Source organism: Notechis scutatus, chromosome 5 (assembly GCF_049901735.1).
Source record: "Notechis scutatus isolate UNSWTSFEM ecotype Mainland chromosome 5, rNotScu1.2, whole genome shotgun sequence".
NCBI classification, from domain to species: Eukaryota; Metazoa; Chordata; class Lepidosauria; order Squamata; family Elapidae; genus Notechis; species Notechis scutatus.
In genome coordinates, this window is record NC_142013.1 from 66,082,030 (window position 1) to 66,088,029 (window position 6,000).

Sequence of the window (6,000 nt, forward strand, 5' to 3'; positions counted from 1 at the left end):
CCCAGACTGCAAACAGGCTGATTTTCCATTTCAGGTTGGCTTGCCCAGCTTTGATTTATCACAAAATGCACTCTCCAAAATACCTACTGCAGTTCTTCTACTGAACTAATAGTAGAGCATTCTCTCTCTCTCCTCCCTGTGACACACATTAAACACACACAAGAGCAAGTGAAATGCAGCAATCATAAAAGTAGCAATTCAATCATAAGATGCCAAGTTTAGCAATGATTAGTTTTTACATAGGTTTGGGGGAAGGAGGAAAGAGAGAAGATTATCTTACCGATCAGAGTCTTGTAAAAAAATTCTTCTCCCGGTATCAGTCAGTAAGATTAGTACTGATCATCACAATACGTAGTCAGGGAACCCACGGTGTTAAGAATTCCTCTGGATTATTTTTTCTTAATGCTAACAATTAAGAAGGGAAAAGAGATGCCCATTTATAAGCGCCAAGTTCACCATCCAAGCATATAATTCCACGTAGAGCTAGAGATCCATTGCAAGATTTGCTTCCTGCTCGTCCTCAAAGTGGCCAGGTTGTTCACCGATGGTACAATCCAGGCGAGAAGCCCAAATTAAATCGGCCGAGAATATGAAAGGCAAAAGAAGGCGGAAAAGCTTGCTAGAAGCAGGTGAAAAGGATGAAAAGATCGATGAGTTAATAAGTCTATGAGCTGTAGGACAAGAAAAGGAGTCCTGGGTTATGAGCATGGAGCCTTTTCAAAATATCTCGGAACACATGTAAAAATTCCAAAGCCACCGCAAAGCCATAAGAAGCCCGAAGCCCGGGTATATTCACAAGTATCCTACAATAACGAATCCGACGGGGTTTTCCTTGCACTGTACCGCTATGTGGAAAGCACACAGCCCCTGCTGTTTCAGGAGGTGTCTCCTGGGCCCTAAAACTCTCGGTCGGCAGAAGGCTTCTCCTCCCCCCCTAAAAAAAAAAAAAAAGGAAAGCGGGAGGAAGGAGAAACCTCACAGTTTTCCGATTGCCTTCAATGATGCTAATCTTCGGTGAAAATGACAAATCAACAAACAAAAAGAGCAAGCATGAGAAAAAAAACACCAATCTACTCGGAATATTCTAATGCAGGCGACAAAGGAGGGATAAAGAGGGAGCAGGGGAGAACGAAAGAAGAGTGAAGCTGCAATGAAATGCATAAATGATTCCAGTGTTTCTACAAAATCGGCTCATTTGACTGAATGCATTCTCTGCTTTGCTGCAAGTCATAAAGAAACTGTTACTGCCACCCAATGGACAGTTCGGTCCTAACCAATCTACACCAAATTACCTCTGCAAAGCCTTCACAGAGAAGAGGAGGCAAGAAGGTTGAGGAAAGGGACAGTAAAGAAAGAATCATTACTATCAACTTGTTTTGGAAACAGATCATTAGAATAGCTCCTTTGTCCTTCTCCCCACCCTATCCCATCACATGAACACCGAAGATAAAAGGTCGGGAGCAAACGCTTGATATAGAAGTTCGACATTGATGAGGCAAGTAGCCTTCCTCCAGAAATTTCTCTAGCGAAGGGTTGTTTTAAAAAGCAATGATGCATTATCTATTCTTGGATTTGTGTGTTTCTGTATAAAGCAAACTGTGGGATTTGCTGTTGCCATGGGATCTTCTTTGTATGAACTCTCTGAACTGTGTGGGAGCAAAGTTTTTTTTTAAAGCCCCTTCTTTATTCTCTTTTTAAAACTAGTTCCCCCTTCTTTCTCCTACCACTTTTACAAATTCTAAAAGCAGGTAATAAACTCTTGCTGCATTATTGACAATTAAGACATTCGGAAGCTGCAAGGTGTATCTAGTTAAGAATTTTAATTATTTCACCAAAATATACTCATTTGCAGATGTTTAGAAAGTTAAACAACTGTTCTGCTAAATTTTACACTTGAAAATTCACAACCTCCTCTCTATCCTCCACCCTCAATATCTAGATATAGATAGAAAAGCCAAGATGCTTTCTACATGAGTAAATATGTGTGGGAAGTAGACAAAGGAGAAAGAAAGGGAAGACTGCAGGTTTAAGCTTACTGATTTACAAATATGTGTAATAAGGCAAAGGAACTTCTGGAAAACATAATTGTAATCAAATTAGAAAAATTCCTCAGTGAATCTCATTCTTCTTTTGGAAGAAATATCCTTCTGGGTTCAGTTCCAAGTGGGGAAGAAAAACAGTGGAAACATGGTAACTACTTGGAAAGATGGTTTAATGGTGGACAGGACCACATGGCTTGGAGCTCTAAAGTGAAAAGGATGATCACATGCTTCAAGATATTGGGTGAACGAAAAGAAGGGACAAGATGCTGAGAGACCCTTAGTTTTATACCCTCTGTTGGGCCCCACCTTAGTGTTTCTTGTTCCTGTGTAAGAAATGTATCCCATTGGCTGTCAGACTCCCAGGGGCAGGGTGTCTTAGCTAACTTTGTAGGCTTGTCTGGACCAAGTGGCTTCACCTGAGTTCTGGCTGATGCAGTCTTCCCAGGCCATGTGGTGAGATGCCTACCTTTGTTATGTAAAATACTCTGGCCCAAGCCTTAATGGCCCCATTGGCAAGGGTGGGAGGGCTAAGTTCCTACCTCTCTTTTAAGGAAAATAGTCTGCCTTTTTAATATATCCTAAAATATTTCATGTTTCTAGGAGAAGGGTGGGTGCTAGCTTCCCATCAGCATACTTTCCATTTTTATTTTATATTTTTTACAGTCAGGGTTCCTGTGCTAAAAAACGTGGCTTGAAATGCTGTGATTGAACTGATGCAGCTTTTGCTTCATAAACATAAGTTGTCATAAACTCTTCATGTGGTTAGTCCATTATGTAGCAGCTACAAAAATAAAACTTTTCTCAAAATTAATGACAAGTTTTTACTTATTGAATTATTAAGATAAAGCAAGGAAATACAAGATCTCCACTAGGAAAAAAATTATGACCTTGACATGGATTGTTTAGAAATTATGGTAAAATGTTTAGAATAAAAGTTTTAACCTTCCTTGATTATATTAATAAAACTGCCTGCCTGCTTGCCTGCCTTCTGTAGAAAGTCAGCATCTACCCCCCTCCTGGAAGAATGAAATATTTTGAGGAATATTTTAAAAGGCAGAATATTATATTTTCCTAAATGAGAAATGGAGAAACATGTTTTTTTAGAGGCAGGAAACAGACTCAGTCTTTCTTTATAGCCTCAGCAGATACTGAGGAGCCAGCTTTTAGAAATGCACATTTGGTAATCCATTCAAGACAGGATATTTTGAAACAAAGGCAGAATGATAGGATTAGCCCTCACTCAAGATCCAACACAGGACAAGGCCATTAAGCCACAATAGGAATTGCCCATTACTCTTTCAGAGCAATCTAAACTTCAACCAAACTTAGTTCAGACAAAACCTAGAATTTTCATTTCTTCTGTTGCCTATAGAGCCAGCTATGATCCCTACATAACCCCTACATGACCACATAGGAATCTGGAAACAACCAATAGAAGACATGTTCTTGCTGTCAACTCATAAAGCATTCCTATGCCTGTTTTAGAGTTGCCATAAACAAAGGGGGGAGGAAATCTGGAAGAGCAGTGCAGTAGTTTGAAATTGGAAATACATTCTAGCACTTATCTTTAAAAGATTGTAACTAAGCTACCAGAACTTTTGCCCACAAATATATTTAATTGGAGAATGTGATTGATGACACCCAGCCTGTGTATCTGCTTAATTGGAGAATCTGATTTATGAGGCAAGGAACAGGGTCACAGGTTACTGTAAATTACATAGTTGGCTTCATATAGAGTTGGCTTCATATAGGTCATGCCAGTATGTTGTCTCTAATAAATCCTTTGAAGTTTTTTGAAGTTTGGCTCGAGACTCATGATTTATTTAGGGCAATTGCTGGAATCCTGACACTTGCACAGGAACAGGAAGTTCAAGTGCAAAACCCAAAGAAGGTTCAACCCCTCCCCCTTCATCTCCATTTTGTCTGCCCAGAACCTCAAAGCCATGTGGTTCTGCTTCATCAACAAACCATCTTTCCAATCAGCCTCTATGTTTCCAGTGTCTTTCTCCCAGCTTGGAAATGAACCAGATGGATATTTCTTCCCTCCTTCTCTCCCTCCCTTCCTCCCTCCTTTGCTTTCTTTCTTTCTTTTCATTCATTTCTAAAAGAGTGTTTCCTCTGCTATTGGCCTTCCTGTATAAATGAATCTTCTAAATAAGTTATTTTATGGATGTTATATGAAGGAAGGGCTTTCTTGAAACTAATGACTTAGCTATAGAAATCTGGAAGATAAGTTACTTCTGGATTGGCTTTCGTTTCAACTGAACCTAGAGAAACTAAATCTAGCTATTAAATGTCAGCATTATCAAAGATTGCCAACCAGCTGTCTTACTGGAGGTTTGAAAATATTTTTTTCCATATTCATAATCACAAATTTGTATGACAGATAAATGAACCAAATGGGGAAACAATTGAATGAAACAAGATTACAAGAGAAAGGGTGCAATGCAAACATAGGATCACATGCATATAAAGTGAGAGACCTCCAATGTGAGAGTCCTTTAGATTAGATTAGCAGAGCTGGAAGGGACCCTGTAGGTCATCTAGTCCAACCCCTGCCCAAGCAGGGGACCCTAAATCATTTCTGACAAATGCAGTCCAATCTCTTCTTGAAAGCCTCCAGTGATGAAGCTCCCACAGCTTCTGAAGGCAAGCTGTTCCATTGGTTGATTGTTCTCACTGTCCGAAAATTTCTCCTTATTTCTAGGTTGAATCTCTCCTTGATCAGTTTCCATCCATTATTCCTTGTCTGGCCTTCAGGTGCCTTGGAAAATAGCTTTACCTCTTTCTCTCTGTGTCAAATATTAGAACACTGCTATCATGTCTCCCCTGGTCTTTCTCTTCACTAGATTAGCCATGCCCAGTTCCTATAACCATTCTTTATATATTTTAGTCTCCAGTCCCCTAATCATCCTGGTTGCTCTTCTCTGCATTTTTCTAGAGTCTCAACACCCTTTTTATAGTGTGGTGACCAAAACTGGATGCAGTATTCTATGTGTGGTTTACTAAGGCTTTATAGAATGGTATTAGTACCTCACTTTGATCAAATACTGAACAGGAAAATATATCTGAGAGTATGCAACTTTTGTTGGAAAATTATGTCAAGATTTGAACTTGGTTTTTTGGTGAAAGTGAAATTTCAGTTTAGATTAAAAACTTTTCACTCCCATGTATCAATCAGCTAGAAACAAAGCTGGTTTAGGCCATCTTTTCCATTTCACTGTGATGATGATTTGATATTTGTCTTGATAATGGATTGATTATTTCCCCTTCTTTAGTTCTTCTGGATCAGCTTAAAAAGGGGGAAAGAAAAAAAAAGACTATTTTACCTGTTTTCTTTCTACTTGTATTGGAAGCAGAAAGTGACAGAATTTGTCATGTTGGGCTAATAAGCTAATCATTTGTGCCAGTGTTGCTAGGGCCAGCTCTATCATCAGTTAACTTGGCCATACTTTAAATGATGTTATGACCACTAAGCTGATGTATGTGTTCTTTGCTTAAAGCTAAGGAAAACATTTCTTCTCCCATTACTTTTTCTCTTATCCTACAATTTGCTGATCAATTGATGAATGGATTACAAAGGGCCACAGTACATTGCACTAAGAACTTCTGAAAACAATGGGATTTGTAGGTCACTAACTACATTATGAAAGAATAGGATCCTGATATTCATCTTTGGGCATTTTCATTAAAATAATAGTGGCATTTAAAGTATTGAACCTTTGCATATGTATCCTGAAAGGATCAAATAAAAGCATTGAGTCTTCAGTTCCTGCCCAAAAGTTGTTGATTAATTATAATTTTTAAAGTGAACAAGGGAGAAATTATTTAATACATGAACAATAATGTTAGCTGCATTAATTATTCTACATTAAATAATATTTAAGTCAATTTTTCCTCTTGTCTTCATCCCATCTATTTATTTACATGCAGCCTCTAGCCCCATAAAGGTTGGAGA

At 38.6% G+C, this 6,000-nt stretch overlaps 1 protein-coding gene across 1 annotated transcript in view; it reads right to left on the bottom strand.

Annotated features, from left to right (window-relative positions):
* IL1RAPL1 (interleukin 1 receptor accessory protein like 1) overlaps positions 1-891 on the bottom strand; it is a 1,416,302-nt gene extending 1,415,411 nt beyond the window's left edge. The window contains exon 1 of the mRNA XM_087966890.1: positions 281-891. The gene's annotated coding sequence lies outside the window, so the exon portion shown is untranslated. The remainder of the gene's footprint in view (positions 1-280) is intronic.
* Positions 892-6,000: the final 5,109 nt, after the last annotated feature.